Source organism: Peromyscus eremicus, chromosome 9 (assembly GCF_949786415.1).
Source record: "Peromyscus eremicus chromosome 9, PerEre_H2_v1, whole genome shotgun sequence".
Classification (NCBI taxonomy): domain Eukaryota; kingdom Metazoa; phylum Chordata; class Mammalia; order Rodentia; family Cricetidae; genus Peromyscus; species Peromyscus eremicus.
Genome location: NC_081425.1, coordinates 32300155 through 32320388, shown reverse-complemented (window position 1 = coordinate 32320388; position 20234 = coordinate 32300155).

The following is a 20234-nucleotide window of genomic DNA, read 5'->3' as shown; positions in this document are numbered from 1 at the left end:
AATAGGCCACACTCAACTGATGAAAGAAGGAACTGTAGACTATGTGTTCTCCACAAAGCTTTTATATAAAACTGTGTTTATTTTTCACATACCGAAAAACTATCTTGTCTGCTTCCACTTTTCTCTGAAAAATCCATTTCACCTGATTTGATATTGCCAAGTTGCCTAAAAGTCACTTGTGCTTTTTGTGAGGGAAACTAAAAGCTACTTAAAAATTCAGTCTCATCACAATTAACACACTTTTTCCATGGTCTCGAGCATTCCGACTCTCCTCACATTTTCACATGCCAGTAGGCCACTTCTTCTTGCTGCCTGGGTGATGTTGGTAGTGATTAAGCCTAAGGACTGGCACAGGTTAAGCTCATGCTCTGTCATGAGCCACGCACTCAGTTCCCACTGCCTGTGTTTCTACACTGTGCTCATTATCTATGCAGCTCACACTTCCGGAGTGTCTCTATTACTGACTGTGGTAAGTCAATGACTCCTATGAAGAGCACATGAGCACATTCAAAATGAAGAAACGCATGAAGACCGTACAAGAGTTCTAGTTGTTTTGAACAAGAAAAGTGTTTTAAATATTATCTAAAAGTTTATATATAAGATTTCCTTAGTTTGGAGATAATTCTTATTTTTCTTCATAAATTTAAGACATTCTTCTCTATCCTTAAGTATTTATGGCATACTAAGACATTTCAAAGATTATTATGTAATATTGTATGTAATTTTTGTAACAAAATAATTGACTATTATTTTATGAGAAAATTAGAGAGAAGTTGAGTAACCATCCAAAAAACATGGAGTTACTCTTTCAGTAAGCCTGCACTCTAGGAATTACCTGGTCTAGATAGATGATCCAAGATTATCTCCTTCTTGAACTGCATAGCTGTATGATTCAGTTTCCAGGGATGACAAATATAATGCCATGGAAAATATACATCATTCATTATACTGAAGACATCATAATCCCATAAATTTTCTTCTACTCATCTGAGTGAGTGATGAAATGAGGCTGATTTGGTTGGAATCTATCCATAAAACACCTGAGAAGTTAAAATGCAAAAATCTTAATTGAGTGCAGCAACAGCTTTATGAATGAGTTCCTGCAGCTCATAGGCAATGAGCAATTCCCAACCAGGTCCCAACCAACTCCATTGGATGAAAGTGATGTGTTCCTGAGACAAAAGGGGGCAGACACTTTGTGAAAAACAAACTTTTTGTTGTTCTTACTTGATGTGGTAAAAGCCAAGAAAGCTCACAGTGCACCTCAAAGTTAACATACACTTCAGCAGTGAAGATATTGAAATCTCTCTGGTATGTGGAAAATGTTGAACATGATCTTTACTTTTAAAAGTGAAATAAAAGAATGAAACTATTCCATATAAATGCACTTTTTTTTTTTTTTTTTTTTTTTTTTTTTTTTTTTTTTTTTGGTTTTCGAGACAGGGTTTCTCTGTGTAGCTTTGCACCTTTCCTGGAACTCGCTTTGGAGACCAGGCTGGCCTCGAACTCACAGAGATCCGCCTGGCTCTGCCTCCCGAGTGCTGGGATTAAAGGCGTGCGCCACCACCGCCCGGCATAAATGCATTTTATATACCAAGATTCTAAATGTAGGCTGCAGCTAACACCATGACCATAGTGTAAACAAGACAAGCTCATTGGAGCATATTGAATGTCTAGTTTTGTGCATGGTTCTTCTGACTTTGGATCTTAAGTTAAGTACATTGTTTCTGAGAGTGAATGTGTTTTCCTTATTTGTCAAGTTTTGTTGCAATCCATTAACTTATAAAGAAACTGAGCGCATGATTATAAAATGCATATAGGACAGCAAGCTGTCTGAAATCTTAGACTTCTCAAATGCCACTGTTTCTCACTAGGTTGTTTCTAGAGATGGAAAGGAAAATATAGACTAAATGTGTTCTCATTTTCATATCAAAATAGAGAATTTCCTTAAATACACAAAGCATTACTTTATGTCTCTTCCCTACTAAAAAGATGTTCAGACTCCACAAATGAAAAAGATAAATGCCCTTCAATGCCCTTCAATGCCATTAGTTAGCAAGCAGGATAGAAGGTAACTTTGCAAAGAGTGGGGATTTTTCATATGACTAAAGGAGGAAATGACTGTACAAGAAAGTCCCAAGCAGTTGTTGAAGGATGAGATGAAATCAGAAAGCCACAGGCATTTGGACAGAAGGTGCTCCTAGCACAACACAAAACAATTTCACATAGTCACGGGTGTTTGGAAAGCAAAAGCAGCAGACAGACCACCCTTTGCGTGATCATCTGAGATGCATTGGCTCAATTTCAGCAAAACTGTCTGTCATGCAGCCTCAGGGAAATATCCATAAAAGTTAAAGCTGAAATTAGGAGATAGGTTATAGCTTACCAAATCCTGTCTGGAAAGCAGAAGAAAAACGAAAGAAGCCATACATAAGTATGTACAAAAGGCCATTTAATAGGCTCTTTTAAATAGGTACAAAAATGGCAGTGTCAACATTTTGTAAGAAAAGCTACAGTTAAGTCAATTTTTGACAGAGAAAAGTGTTGAACATTAGCCTTTTCATCTTGCTTAAAGCTTGTTGTCAGGTTGCTCAATTGATACAGCTGGAACATTAATGTTTAGAGTTGACACTGGTCTGGAATGGATATCACTCATTTCTTCAGTGTTCTTAAAACAAATTTCTAGCTTTTTTCCATCACAGACCAGGGAAATACTCTGTTGCTGGGCCATACCTCCCAGCCCTAGATGGATTCTTTGAAATCTCTATTTCCCAAGTAACTTTGTCAGTCTTAATATAACAATTGTCTTGTAAGTGCTCTAAAGCCATATGGGGCTGCTGTGTGTGTGTGTGTGTGTGTGTGTGTGTGTGTGTGTGTGTATTGAATTTTCTAATTTAATATACATGTATGCATATATATGAATATGTTCAATACAATTAATTGTAGATGAATCTCTAAATTATCTTATTAAATAATAAAAAAAGAGCCAGATATAAGGGTTAAAGCCTGAGAGAGATCAGAACAATAGAAACATCCACAGCTAACCTTACCTCACCAACTCCTCAGCTTTCAAATTCGAGATATTTCCTGTCTACCCATACCTATATGCCTTGCTGTTCTGCCATCTGATTTGCTCTCTCTGTCTAGCTACATCATTTCCTCTTCCTGCCGATCTCTGTCACTTCCTGTCTGTCTCTACAGACCTCCAGACCTCCATGGTTAGCTAGTTTTGGAATTTAAGGCATGTGCCACCATACCTGGCTCTGTTTCCAGTGAGGCCTTGAACTCACGTAGATCCAGACAGATCCCTTCCTCCCAAGTGATAGGATTAAAGGCATGTGCTAACATTGTGTGACTTCAGTGTTTACTTACAATGGCTTGGGTTTTCCTCTGATCTCCAGGCAAGCTTTATTTATTAAAGCATAACTAAAATAGCACTACATTTTAGTACAAATAAAATATCACCACAATTGATTATCTTTTGTGATTTCTTTTACTTTTTTGTGTGTATGCTTTGCTATATGTATTTAGTCCACCACATGCCTACATTCTGCAGTACCATCAGAGGATAGAAGGTAGTTATCCTTGTGGAACTGGAGTTACAAACAGTGGTAGCCTACCGTGTGGGTCCCATAAATCATACACAAGTCGTTGAAGGAAGAGTATGTACTCTTAACTGCTGCACCATCTCTCTAGTCAATAACTAAATTATTTTTAATTTAATTTTAATTTATTTTTAATTTTTAATTCATGTGTTTATTTGTATGTCAGTGTGTTGGAAGGAGGGAGTGAGGGGGCAGAAAGAGAGAGAGAAAAAAAGTGAAATGGGGACAAAGAAAGAGAGAGAGAAGACAGCTAGTGTGTGGGTTACTCATGGTATCTAGAAGAGCATGTTCTATCTTCTAGAACTGTAGTTATAGGGGGTGGAGAACCTCCAAAGGTGAATGTTGGGAACTAAACTTAGGTTCTCTACAAGAATAAGTACTTTTAACCCTTGATCAGTCTCCGCAGTGCCCCAAACAACTGATTATTCACAATCTTGTAAATACATAGAACTTATAAATGAACTTCATGAAATAGAAAACTATGCCTCTGTTTATTTTGCCCCCAATAACATTATTCTACCCTCCTTAATGGGAAAATGAATAGAAAAGATGAGTAAAAGGGAGGAAAGAGTAAAGATGAGACCAAGAAAACAGTTTTTTAAACAATGAATTAATTTTCAGAGATCATTTCAAAGTCCCAAGACTAAACCACATTCTGGAGAGCTACTTGGTCCCAAGAAGAATGACCTCCATTTCTCTTTCCAATCATAAAAACATCCAGTCATATCTCTTCTTTTCAGTACAAAATGTTGCTTTCACAAGATTCATGGCATACAAAGATGAAATCTAGAAAGCTCATGATTCAGTGGCTCGTATTTTGAGGTAAAGACCCATTTCTTACTTACAATGTGGATTGGCATTTCAAGGTAATGTAAGTTCTCATGACAAAACACCAGCATTGATTCTTAAGGGAAGCTTCTAAGTCCAGTGTAGATCTGAAACTTAAGCCTCCTTGAGCTCAGACATAAGTAAAGTCCTACTGCTCTCAGTGATATTCCTCAAGATGAGGAAGAGGCAGATCTAAGCTATACAACTGTCTCACTTATGTAGAGGGCCTAGTCCAGTCCCATGTAGACTCCACAGCTGTTGGTCTAAAGTTCCCTCAACTGAATGTAGCAGACTTTTTGTCTTACCTTTTCAAAAGAGTGGATGGGGGGGTGGGTTGGGGAGAGAAGGCTGGGCGGTGGGGAGTGGGAGGAGAAATGAGAGGGAGATCTGTTGTTGGTATGTAAAATGAATAAAAAAATTTCTTAATAAAAAAGATGAGGAAGAGTTCTCACAGATGCAGAAAAATTGATTTATACTCAACTAGCTATCTAAAGTAAAAATTTTAAGAACTTAATTTTTAATATGAGGAATTAGTGGTATGTACATAGGAACATCATGACTGATAAATATTGTAAGAAAATGTCTTTATAATCTTAACCCTCTAGTGTCCATTTAGCTAGTTATACTTTAGTTTGGATAACAATGAACTTTAACTGACAGATCAAATTATACTTGATTTTATATATGATATACTTTGATAGATATATACATTGTAGAACAGACTAAATCAAGATATTTAGCATGTGAGTGACTTCAAATACTTATTTTTCTGGTAAAAGTATCTAAACTAGTGAAATATAAGAATTATTGTAGAAATTTGACATGAAATTAATCTATTAATATTTATTTTAAGTAGATGAAATTGTGACCTATAATCTATAAAATCCATAAAAACAGTGAGAAATTGTACACATAAACTCCAAAATTTTATAAAGTCTTGTTTATATTTTTGCAGTACATGCCTATTCAAGTCCTTCTCTTAGTTAACAACTCATGTGATTTATTTTATTAAATATAAAAAATGAGCCAGGTGTGGTAATACCATTTGCAATTCCAATAAGCCAGGAAGAACAATACAAGTGCAAAGGTAGCCTAAGCCACATACTGCCTTTCATTGCAGTAGAGTTCAGAGTGAGATCTTGTCTCAAAATATTTCATAATTTCCAGAAATGTATGTAAGTGGAGTAAGAGTCTCCCTTAGTTTATATTACTTTCCCAATTGTAATTTTAAAAATATAATTGTTTATAAATACATTCATATTTTATATACTTAATATTTTATCCCTTAATTACTAAGTGGTATCTTTTTGTATGAATATCTCCAAAGTTGTTTATCCATTTTCTTATTGATGGACATATGGGCTATATTCAGTGTTTGGGTAATACAAAATCCTATCACAAACATTTTTATGCAAGTCTTGTTATGGACATATGCTTTTATTAATCTTGGATGGATTCTAGATGTGGAATGCCAAGGTTTGTTTTCCAATGTGAATGTATCATTTGAAATCACAACAACAGTCTGTAAATTCTAGCATTCATCAGCCTTGCTTGCAGTTGGTATCACTAACCATATTATTTTCCATAAGTCCAGTGTGTAGGTAGTAATGTTTCTTTGTGCTTTTCTTTTTCAATTATAATTATCTTGTGACTTTTGATGTTAAGATTATTCATACCTGATTATTACTGATAATTTTCTCAGTAAAATATATTTTATCACATTATATTTTTGTACTATTGATTTAATTTTTATAATAAAAGGCACACTTAAAATGTTTAACATAAGGCCTTGTTATACTGCTGAATTGTGTAATGAGTACCACGTTTAAGCTAAGGAGCAAATTCATCTCACATGCTGATTTTTCTTTTTCTTTTTTTTTATTTTTGCTGTTGTTGTTCATATGGCCTCTTATTGTAGGCACAAATTCATCTATCTCCCTTGCTGATTTTTTGTTCATTTGGTGTCTTACTGTAAGTACAGCTTCCATGCTGTGAATTCAATGTCTTGCACATACATACCCTACATAGCTAAAGCCTCTTTGCCTTGGACAACTGTCTTCTCAGTTCCTCTTCTCTAAGTCCCTTAGTACCAATCATTCTGTAGTTTTGGGTCTGTTAATTTTGCATTGTAGACTTGACATAAATACAAGATGGTATACTTCTCTTTTTTAAGTTTTCTTTACTTTTATGTACACTAGTGATTTTCCTTTGTTGTGTGTGAGTGAGTGAGTGTGTGTGTGTGTGTGTGTGTGTGTGTGTGTGTATGTATGTATGTATGTATGTGTCTGGACCATGTGCCCATGTCATGCCTGTGGAAAGCACAGAAAACATCAGATCACCTTGAACTGGAACTTACAGATAGCTGTAAATAGCCGTGTGAGTTCTGGGAACTGAACCCAGATCCTCTTAAAAACAGCAAGTGCACTTAACCTATGAACCACAGCTATAGCGACCATTCTTTCTAGGTATGGATTACTTCATTGCACATGATTTCCTCCAATGTTATATTTATCGACATGAATTTGCTTTATTACTGATTGATAAGGACCTCTTACACATTCCATGTGTCACTTCTTTATTCAAAATACTTGCAAAGTGGCCACAGTCTGTCCTCAGCCTTCTCCTTTGTACGCAATTCAAAGATTTCTTACCTATTTCTTACATTTTTGAAAACATTTCATTTTTTTGATTTGCTTATTAAAAAGTAAGATTTCCTGTTAAATTTTTTTTACTTGAATTGTTTTATTCTCATCTGATAAATGTTATACAACTATGATTGGTATTTAAATGTGCTATGAAACATTGGGCAGTACAATTTTTCTATGTGGTTTTCCATTTTTTCAAGTACAGTTGGGAAACAGTTTTTGCTAAATGAATTGCTTTGTCATATTTTTAAAAATAATTACTTTGGGGGGAGGGGGAAAATTACTTTGTCACGTATATGTTTGTTGAGCTGTAGAACTGTACCAATGCATCTTTGAGTTTTAGTGAGACGCATACAGGTATTATCATTATGGTTTTATAGAGAGTTGTAAAACATTATTATACTTTTTCAACATTGTTTACTCAAGTTATGACATTTTCATAAATCCTTAAGAATCAACTATACAAGCATAAGCATGCACTATTTATTTTGGAATTAAGTTAAAGATGTAATTCAATTTGAATGCTACTGACATCTAGATCATTTTGAGTATTCTGACCCACTTACATTTATAACCTTCAATGTTACAGAGGTTTTAATTTCCTTAGGAATTTTTTGTATGTTCAATATGCAGGTCTTGTGTGTCCTTTGTCAATACATCTTTCCATGTTTATAAAATATACTCGAAGGAATTTCAAAACTTTTATTACTAATTTATTTCCTTTCAGTTTTCAACTGTTCATTTTCAAAAAAAATTAATTTTATTTCCCTAAAAGTATAGTCATTTCAAGTTAATTTTCATAATGTCACAAAATTTCTTTTAAATTTCATAATGTTAGTATTTTTATATTTAGTGATGTACATTTTTGTTAATAACATATATCTTAATGCTAAATTTTTATTATACTTGACATTTATATTATAATTTGGAGCATATAAGTTTATGTAATTTTTGATATAATTTTGGATTAATCCATTATATTATTTATTATCTTTTTTTTCATTTCCTGCTTAATTTTTATTGTTATTTTAATTAATTGGGAAAATTTTATGATGTCATTAAAACTCTTTCATCCAGTTTTATGCATTTTGATTTTTTAATGGTTTTTAATTATTTTGAGACAAGGTTTTCTAAAATTCAGTAGAATGCAATTATAAATTAATTATTTTCTCCTTATCAATATTATATAACTAAAATATTACTATAAACTCAAAACAGAACAAGCTTATTCTATTGACTTTTGTGTTGATTATTGTGTGACATTTTACCCATGTTCCCCCAAAATAGTAAGTAGCTACAGTGTGTAGTCAACAGTTTAATCAGAGCCTCAAAGCCTGATAACTTCAAGTGAATCCTGTTTCCTCTGTAGTGCTAACATTACAGGGTTTCACCAATAAGCCAGGCACGTTTTTGTTAAAGTTACTTTTAAACATTTTGTATTAATGTAAAAAATTCCACTTTCTTGTTCTTTTTTTCTTATCTTTTCCTCAGAATTTCAAGTCTGTACGTAATTGAGTCATGGGGATAATATTTTTGTGGTGCACTGCTGTTGTTGAAATATTGTGCATTTGAATTTTAGCAAATATCCTGTTCTCATTTACTTTTTGAGGGATGTTTTCCCCCTGGGTGTTGTATTTTAAGTTCACAATTCTACTAAATTGAAGTTTTGCTTCACTGTCCTCTAATATATGAGTATTTCCAAAATGTAAATTGTTTGATTCATTTTACCTTCTCTAGTGTCTGTTTTCTCCTCTTGCTGCTTTTTAACAGCTATGCTTATCATGGCTTTAATAATTGTTTTAAAGTTTGTCTACTTTTTTGTTTCACTGAGGTTCTGTAGCATAGACTTACAATCAATATCAAATAAAGATTTAATAGGTGCTCTAAATGAAAGTACTCATTCCATATGTTTTCTCTTTTGAAAAAAACAAAATGTTGCACACCAGGCACATATTCTTTTGGTTTAATAAATTTATTTTGGCTTATCTTATAACTTGACTTGTCTGTATATTTATTTTGGATATCTGAGAATGTATTAAAATGCAATCTCTCTTTTCTCTCTCTCTTTGTCTCTGTGTGTGTGTGTGTGTCCTTCTTCTCTAAATTGTCTAATTCAAAATTAATTACTATCAATTTAATCCTCTAATTTTTCTTCCAAATTTCATCATGTTCTTTCTGTTGCATACTTTTGAAAATGTAATACTTTGAAATCTCTTAAATTATTCATTATTTCATCTACTTCCTACATCCTATAGAATAATTTAAAACCAATTTTTGCACTACCATTTGATATAAGATTATAATGATGACTACTTGGAAGGTTGAAGGAACAGCATGGCAAGTTCAAGGCTAAGCTGAGCTAGCTAATGCATTCATGGCTAGTGTGGAAAAATTAGTGAGCCGATGATTGAAAATAAAATTGGTAGAACTTTGCCTCCATTTCATGATACCGTGAGTTCAATTCACAGAAACTCTAAACAACTGTTTTGATGTTGTTAATTAGATGCTTAATTCATTGCCATTCCTCTTATAAATCATCTATTCCTGTTTGGTGTTTTTTTTTCATTAATTTTATTAGTGACATTTCAAAAGACATCTACCAGAAGAAAAAAGATTGTCATCAGGAATCTGTTTATGTTGAAAGTGTAATCCCAGACAGTTTACATATCAATTTTGTGTATTTTATAGTCTTTTAATTCTATAAAAGACCTTGAGCATGGGTTGAATCAAAGTAAAACAAATTCAAAGAATTTTACATTTTGCCATGCTATTATGTTTGACCAATAGAAGCAAGACTACCCTTAAATCTGAGACAAAAATTTTCCCTCTACTGTGGCAGTATATTTTGAGGTATACTACCTGATGCTCTATGAATTGAAAAAAATTCTCACTAAGATTAAAATAATTATAGATAACATATTATTTTCATTGAACTTTCAATATTTTTCTAACTATTTAAGAGATTATTTGTCTAGATCTGCATAATTTCCCTCCATGTACATGCTGAGCAATGTCAGATGGAGACTCAGGGGTTCTAAGTATGTTTTCTATGGTTCTTTTATACATGACACTATATTTGCTGACCTATACTCAACTTGTCCTTGGCAAAACTATAAACAAACCCTCCAATTCCTCCATTCTACATCATTCTTGGCTTCTTTGAACTGCATATATCTAACTGGAAACTCTGCAGATGGTAAATGACACTATCAAAGGTTTCACATTAGTAAGTTTTCACTTCTCAGTCATCACTGTCCATGATGTTTTATGACCAGTATTTGAAAAACATGTAGTCAACTAATAGATTACTTTATGTAAGTGAGTGGAACACATCACTCCTATCACATCTTCTGGAACAACTACAAGATTCTTATTCATTATGCTTCATTTGATACTTATTTTCTCTCTCTCATGCACATTTATAGATAGATAGATAAATAGATAGATAGATGACAGACAGATAGAAATATAGAGAGATAAAGAGAGCAATATGATAGAGATAGATTTTAAAAGAATAGAAAGATATATACTGATATAAAATGCTGTTTTATTATTCAGATCATATAAACTAAGAAGAAGTAAATATGGTCTGGATTTTGTTTTTTATTTCTTCCTATGCATGTAAGATTTCCTGGCTATAAGCATAAATATTAAATTTTAAGAATAATCACTGGAGAGATGGATCAATTAAGAGCACCTGCTACTTTTGCAGAGGAACCTGATTCAGCTCCCAACACCTACATGAGAGTTCACAACCAACTACAACTTTATTTCCAGAGCATTGGATACTTTCTTCTGGCCTACTCCTAAACAAGGAATATATGGGATACATATATATATATATATATATATATATATATATATATATATACATTCAGGCACACATTCATACACATAAAATAAAATAAATTAATCTTACATGGGAATACTCACATTTAGATGGTGTGTAATCAAGACAATAGCTTAAATAAGGGAAAATTTATCTAAGATAACAAATCTATAGTCTACTATGCAACATGATATTTATATAACACAACAAAATTATCTCTTGGTGTGTTTGCATGTTTGGTGGGACTAAACCTCTACATCTGGTGATTAATGCAGCTCCAGTTGTGTAATTATGGAGGGCCTATAATTATCTAAGTCAAAAAAGTAAATAGGAATGTTTTGTTTTTTCATCTAGAATTTATAGGTTGATGTCATAGATTTATGGCAGCAATAGTACATAGAGAGTTAAATCTTGGTATATGATGAGACTATCAGAAATGGATACAAAGTGAAGATAAATTAAATCTAACGGCATGGCTTTGGGAAAACTAAAGTACACTGGCGCCAATTAGAAAGTGAATCATGCAAAAAAAACAGAATGAGATAATGTTTTTAAAGTTTTGTTGTATTATTGAATTAAATAAAAGAGAATTGAAAGTCATTCTACTAAAGTAGACTAAGAAAAGGAAAGGACAGATCTCTTTGTATGTTATGAAATATTTAAGGGCTTTTAGATCAGTCTAGACAACAGAGTAAATTTAATTGCTAATAATCGAATGCTTTCTATAATGTAGTCACTGTTTTAAAGACCAAGATATATCAGTGAATAAAGAAAAAAATCTCTAAACTGATTGTCAGGAAAGACTTTAATTCCAAAGGTTCAGTGAAAAATGGAAATTAGGATTGACTTTTAAGAAAAACATTAAAAATGTCAAGTTAGTGGCAGTGTATCATTAAACCAAGTTATTTCACTTATTTACTTATTTTTAGAAAGTCATAGATGAGTACAACTCATTTTGAGTATACCCACCCTACCCTCCCAATCTGTCAGGAACTACTTTGTCACCCACGTGCATCTCCCCTCTCAAGTACTTCCCTTCCTCTTTTTTTGACATAAAATCTATTGAGTACAGTTAATGGAGCCTATATGCTCATGGAATCAGTGCTAATAAACTATCTTGCCCATAAAGAAAACGGATATTTTTTTCTTTCTCCCTCAATAGCCATCAACTGCATGTAGTTTCTCATCTAAAGGTATGGCTTTGCAGCCCTTTCCAACTTCTGAACTGGAATATCGATTGGTATGGTATAGTCTTGTGCAGGCAACCCTAACTGATGACAGTTCCTGGGTGTAACATCCCCGTCATGTCCAAAAATTACTTCTTCCTTCCAGTCCTCCAGGCTGGTATTAGGCAATGCTTTCTAGACCAGGCTTCATTTTTTCCCACTCTTGACCCATTTTCCTCCAAGAACTTTTTACACAGTCCAGAGCACAAGGGTTTTATAAAACAATACACAGATAAAAAGTTTACTTATAATAAAAATAATATATTTATTTAAAAATTGTTATATATATACAATCTTTAATATCTAATAAAGACCAAAGCAAATATGCATATCTGTGAGATGAATTACTCATATCTATTTACATCTTGGGTTAATATTTGACACTGAATGGCACAGAGCACCTACCATATTTTTCAGAGTTGAAAAATCATTTTGATTTTATAAATATCAATGATAAAAACATTACTTGTAACAGTTCATAGTACAAAATGACAGAATCAATTTAGGGTAATTTCAGAAAATTTTGGAAATTTGTTTCCAATTCCAAAGACAGAATTTATTTTAAATATCTAATAAAACTCTAGTCATCAATTTAAACAATATTTTAAATTAAGTATTCTAACAATAAAATCCACAGGAATATTTGTGGTGGTATTGTGTTCCGCAAAATATTGTGTACCTTAATAAACTTATCTGGGGTCAGAGAACAGAAAAGCCACAAGATACTTAGGCTAGAAAAATGTCAGCACATGCCTTTAATCCTAGCATTCCAGAGACAGAAATTCCTCTGGATCTCTGTGAGTTCAAGGCCGCATTGGAAACAGCCAGGCATGGTGACTCATGCTTTTAATCCCAGAAAGCAGCCTTTAATCCCAGGGAGTGGTGGTAGAAAGCAGAAAGGTTTATAAGGCGTGAGGACCAGAAACTGGAAGCATTTGGCTGGTTAAGCATTTGGCTGGTTAAGCATTTGGCTGGTTAAGCGTTCAGGCTTTCGAGCAGCAATTCAGTTGAGACCCATTCTGGATGAGGACTTAGAGGCCTCCAGTCTGAGGAGACAAGACCAGCTGAGGTAAGGTAAGATAGCTGTGGCTTGTTCTGTCTCTCTGATCTACCAGCATTAACCCCAATAACTGGCCTCGGGTTTAATTTTATTAATAAGACTCTCTAAGATTCCTGCTACAAATATTAATTTGGTACTTAGCAGTAGGAGAACTGATGATAGGCAAATAACTTCTTTGTTTTCTACAAGAAAACAATTATGTTTCACTAAGAACTGAAAAATGTTTATGTATAGTAAAATCACTCCATTTCATAACATATTGTAGCATTCAGTGCTAATGGGGATTTACTTTAGTATTACTTGTTGCCGTGAAGTATAATGTAATCTATAGTTTCAACAATCTGCAATGAAGTCGTTGTATTGATTGTCAATGTCAGAAACATCTCTGATTCATTACATACATGGTGTTTGAATACTATTTCACTGGTGTGGATTCAGAAAATCTCTTTAATGATGGTAAATTCTACATCACACATTAAGTGATATAAGTCTATGTGAGATCATGACCAGGAGTTTAAGAAATTAGGATCTAGAGGAACAGAATCAACAGAATATGTGTACATATATTATACAAGTATTATCACATTACCTCACATGTAAGTGCTAGGTACTTCAACCATTGCACCTGTATATTGGAGAAGCAGAAAAGCCTGAACCCATTCTATTGAAAAAGCTGAACATTTAGGAACCCAGCTTAGTATTAGAAAGCCTGGAGATTCTGCAGAGACTCACTGGGACAATGTGTCCATTGGAAGGCCAACGGACTGATTTCTGGTGTCATTAAAAGAGAGCAGCATCAGAAGAAAGACTCAATCAGAATGCAGCAGTTATAGTTGGCCTGCTGATACCTGCCAAGCACATTGAAAGCTGAACTTCAGCTCCGAGTTAATCAGAAAACATCCCTATAGACAAACTCTGAGGTGTGTTTCCCAGGAGATTCTAATTTTAGGCTAGTCGAAATCAAAACCAACTATCACAAGTTATACATTTGAAAAAACCTTAGGACTCTTTTATATTATCATTGTATAGAATCTTTAATTTATTTTTTAATGTTGACAAAACTAATACTTATGATGTATCACTTTATTTAGGTTTTGCTACTTTCTGTGTAGGTTCTCCATATAAGTTTGAACATCCTCATTTTCACTGTAAGGAGAATATTCTATAAAATGGTTTAATTCCATCACTTGACATATCACATTCCAGCTGATTATAGGAGATTAAATATATACAAGCATGTGTGTATATTTTTATAAAACATTTTCATTGCATATCAGACTCACCTCATACACATGGTTCCCTAAACCTGTTTCCTGAGTCGTGGAACTGTGCTATGTTACAACTTAATTCTTTGTGCACAGAAATGTACTGTTTATCCATTCATTTGCTCTGTTACTCTTTCCTCAACTTTTTGTGTGCAACACTGTGAGTTCCATTGTGGCAAAAATGTACCATAAAAGGAGGAAATTGAAAACATCAAAGTATGGTGCTATCTCCTCTCCCTGTTTTACAGTTATCAAGACTGAACAATTCATGCTAGTGAATTGTGAACCTTTGCAAAGAAAGGCATTTGGTCCAGGAAATCTGGGATGAAATGTTTGTCAGAATAAATACTTAAACTTGCTGTACTTAAGCCTTATTGTCAAGGATCTGCATTAGCTATCAACCTAGAATTAAATGTAAAGGGCTAAAAAAAACTCATGCATGCATGATCTAGACTAGAAAGTAAGGCACAGATCAGTAACACAGTATCTGAATGACCATGGAATAATCATCAATCTTGACAGAAAAATGAATCCCTGAAATGATCAAAAATTAATTAAAATAAAGAGAGAAGTGTAGGAATTAGTGAATCTTGTAAGACTGACACTAGAAGAAAAGGAGTTACTTATATTGTCTCAAAAAACAGGTAAAGAAAATAAAAAGGAGAAAAGATCTATGATATCAGCAATGCTAACAGTTAATTTAAAATGGGAACTAAGACAAATGGATTTAGCATATTCTGATTTTGAGAAGTGTTTCAGTGGAGTCTGAGAAAAATATGTGTACAGAGCACAGTTATAAATGTAAATGAAGGTATCAAAGTCTAAGAAAATATAATAGAGAAATAAAATATCAAACACTGAACAGACATTTTATGGAGGAGCGGTGTTGCAAAGGTGTTTTGTTTTTATAATTAAGAAAGAAGTGTAGATTTTCAATGTATGTGGGAGAATGCAGAGAAAGAAGGAGACATTGATGCCGAACATAAATCATATAATTACAGATTCTGTGTCTCTGAAATCAAGGTGATATGGAAATTAGTTTACCTGTGAAAATATAAACCTGTGTTGGGGAGTTATTTTTTAATTAATTTCTATGTGTGCATGGAGATCTGAGTTCATTCTCTAGAACTTGCAAAAAAGCCAAGGAGTCTTCTAGAGAATGGATAAAAAGTTAAGTTTGCTTTTAAGAGGCCTTGAAAATAAATTAAAGCAAAAGATAGTTATCCAAAAGAGATTAAGACAAGCAACAAGACAGTGATTATTACTGTTGACCATAAAGTATAAGTGAATATTCCTTGCTGTTAATATTTTAGTCTATAAAGAAATGACTTCCCCTGTCACATTTACTGTATGTATATCATCATTAGAGTGAAAAGATACAAGTTGAAATTAACATGGAGAAAGGCAGAAGGGACAAAGTCCAGGGTGAACCAGATGTAAGAATTCAAAGGATCTCCCCTTATCAAGTGTCACAGAAGGCAAATAATTCTTTCAAGATTTGTTGTGACAACATGTTTGAAACATTATATATTCTGCTTCCCCTTAGAGTCAGTAGTAAATGTTGAGGGTTCCTCTTGGGGCCCACATGTAAGCATTGGCTAGTCACTATGAAACCAAAGCCAGACTCTAAGGACAGTTCATATATGTGGAGTCACTAGAATCAGCCATAGTGGTAGAAACTCTATGGAAACACATTTACAGATGTCAACGGGGAGATAATATTACTTTTAAAAAGGTCTTTATACACTTAAGCATTATTAAGTCTACTAGTATTAATGCTCATGCACATAGCTATTAGGGGAATAAATAAAGAATGTAAAACAATGACAGCATTGTAAAAGAATGAGAGTATTGAGTAAGCCTCTAGTATTAGTTTCAGGCTTGGATTTTAATTGTAAGCCAGAAGAGAGCAGTGATACAGACAGAGGCACAGAAATAGTCAAAGATGCAAAGAAAGTGTTTAGATTTTATCATTTCAGTTCTTTATATCCCTTAGTGATCTTATAATTGATATTGTTTCAGTGATTTTTAATACTATGTTGCATGACATAAGAAAACAATGACAGAAACACTAAAACAAATAATATCCTCTATGATCAGTAAGTGAGCATGGCTGACAAACAGCTGGTCTTTCACACAAAAGCGACACTCTTGCTTCCATTTATTTTTAATGCTTGGTATGATATACATTTGAAATTAATAAAGAATTTCATTTGTATATATCATCAATTAAAGCTGAATACATGTATCCTCAACTAATACCTTTTTTCAGATCTGTCCTGTGCATATTCATGTAACACTTGCATAATTTTCCTCTTAGAATGACATTTCTGTATTTTTGCCTAGTTAAATACAGCAAAAATAAAAATATTTGATGTGATCTCAGAGTCTTACCCACTTTATATCCATTATTTGAGAAAACACTACTGTGAGCATCATCAATATATAATATACTCTGTTTATAATAAATGAAGATTCTCTTGAAAAAAAATCTCAAAAAAACATGAAAAGGTTTATAACTGAATGTACATACACACTGCTTAAGGAGTAAGGTTTCTGGGAATGGGGATGAACCCTGAAGATATTATGATTATCTGTTCCTCTGCCTTATTTTGGGATGTAGTGAAGATCAGTGGTGGATGTGAAGGAGAGAGGTGGGGAAAGGGAGATCATAGACAGGGAAGAAGGGAGGGAGAGAGAAAGAGATAGAGACTGAAAATACAGAGATATAAGAACAGAAAGGAAAATATAGTGATTCCATTTAAAAAAGAGAAACATAAAAATTCATGTTTCAGTATCTAAATCCACTCAGGCTGTGAAAGAGAAAAAAACAAAACCAAAGTTGGAGAGAAGTGGGGATAATATCACATTTCTTACTTCCAATAATTGATGAACGTATAAAATGACTAGGGCAAGATACTAGGAAGCCATCCAGAATCATGTACAAATGCTCTGGAGATTAAGATGGAGTGATCAAACCTATCAGAATGTCACAGTGAAAATGTCAGTTCCCTTAGAGAGAAGGAAAGAGTGTTTTTGGAAGTTTCTTATAATAGATAGATATGATATAATAGATATATGATATATGATAGATAGATACGATATGATAGATATGATATGATATGATAGATAGATATGATATGATATGATATGATAGATATAACAGATAGTCTTACATAGCAATCATAGCTGTTATTTTACTGACTTTGCTGCTGCTGTGCTAACATATCCTGGTGAAAGCAATTTAATAAAAAGAGGGTTTATTTGAGCTCCCAGTTTAAGGTGCACTCGATCCTGGTGTGGAAGTTAAGGTATCAGGAGTTTGAGAAAGCTGGTCACATAGTGTCCATATCAAAAAGAAGAATGTAACTAACATTTGAAGGAGCTCATTTCTCTCTGTGTACAGCTCATGATACAGCCCAGAAAAAAATGATGCTTCCCACCATCAGGAGGTCCTCTATCATAATTTAAACAAAGTAACTAAGTCTTCATAACTAGGCCAGCACCCTCTCTCTCAGATGCTTCTACATTTCACCAATGAGATTAGCTATCACAATTTACTATCCTATAGACATGGACCAAATTGTTGCTATGTATTCGTTCCCTGTGACTGTTCACATTTTCCTCTCAAATCCTAATCCATTTTCATGACCATTTTGTCACTTAATTTTAAAATACTAGACATCATGTATTCTTTCAACAGAACATTGTTGGGTAATGTGCACATATATACATAAAAGCCACTGGCTTAAGCATGTTATTAGATAGTGTAAACACTTGTATAAGTACCATTGTCTCAATAATGCACTTTGGCACTGTGTACATGTGTGTTAAAACCATTGACTCATTAATGCTGTTATGTATATGTTTCTGTATGTGAACACCATTGATTTACTACAGTTTTGAGCATTGTGCACATGTGTATGAACACCATTGGCTCAATATTGTACTTAGGGCTTGTGTACATATAATTACAAGATGAGCTAAATGCTTTATTGTTTAAAAATTATCAATAACAATAGATGGCAAGTGTATCTTATATATTTTACACATAGAAATATATAATATTGGCAGGAAAAATAAATGCAAAATGAGTATTTAAGTTTAAATTGCAAATATCTATGAAAATTTCCAAAGAGATTAGTCAAATAAAATTCCTTCCAATTTCACATAGTGGAAATCAAAATCTCTAGAAAATAGACTACTGTATTTGTTCATAGAATGACAAACTTACTCTCTCTCAAACTATGGAGTGTTGCAAGAAACAGTGAAACAAGAAAACTCCAAATATATCTCAATAATCATATTTACTCTTTCTGAATCTCTTCCATGGTTTAAATTGAATTTATTTTACTTTTATATTTCCATTTACTTGAATGTATAAAATGACAAGAATAAAGTGTAAGTTTGGAACATTATAGCATCATTAATACCTTAAACGAAATGAAATTTTACTTTTATATTCTACAAAAGATATAATCAAAGAAGCAAATATATACCAAATATAAAATATAGTAACAAAATAAAACTCTATGCATTGAGCTCCCAGTAATCAAAATGGTAATGAAATTACATACTAATCATAGTTTTGCATAGTTGGATGTGTTTCAAGGTTTCCTTATGATGCATATTGTTATATCAATGAGAGACACATGTACAGATCCTTTTCCAAGAGGAGAAATCACCTAAAGGTTAGAAAGTCATATGGAGGCTATGAAGAGCAATAATAAATACCTTTTCAAGTTGATATGAAGATATTATGAGTAATTATGGAATAAGAAAGCATTACTGAGTCATACATCTGAAGAACTGTCTTACATTATTTTCAAGTTTTAAAAATAAGTATGTAAAAAGTTCATGCAGTAGAAAAGGAGACAATGACAACCAGAAGAGTCGAAAATGTTGAAGTAAAAGATATTATGGAGGAAGAAATCAAGGCTTAGAACATCTAAGTATAGCGCTGGAAGACAGTCAGTGGAGGTTAGGACAAGAAAAATCTAAGTTCAGGCAGTTTTCAGATTCTCCACGAGCTTTTCCTTCTATGCAAAAACTTTTTAAAGGCAATGCTATGCTGAACACTTTTGGAGCTCCATCTGGGAAAATACATCATGAATCTGTAGTTCATCATATCAGAAAAGAGAAGGGAGGAATGATGTAATATTATAATTAAAAAATTTAAAATATTATTTTTAATTTCTCAATTCTTATATAAAGATTGCATGATATACATGTTTTTACCATAAACTTTCTTTTCTTCCAAACCCTCCCATATGTCCTTCCTTGCCCTTTGAAATTCATGACCTCTTTGTTCATTAAGATTTTTATATGCATACATGTATACATATATATGTGTGTATTCTTACATACATCTTACTCAGGTTTTATAGCCACATATACATTAGTCAATTTTAATCATGTATTTAAAGATATCAGAAGTTAAAGTCCAGTCTATCATGCAGCATGTTTCATCATACTAAGACTTGAGGTTCTAAATCCAAATTTCTCACAAAACATTAGCCTTAGACAAATTTTCAATCTCTCTCTCTCTCTCTCTCTCTCTCTCTCTCTCTCTCTCTCTCTCTCTCTCTCTCTCTCTCTCTCTCTCTCTCTCTCTCTCGGATCTCTCTATGTAGTCCTGCTACACTGGGGCCTGCTATATAGAGCAGCCTGGCCTCAAATTCACATTCAAAAAATACATATATCTGCTCTCTAGAAAATAATACATTGCAATGTGGTTAAGTCCAAAGATACTATTGCATGACATAATACATTAGCA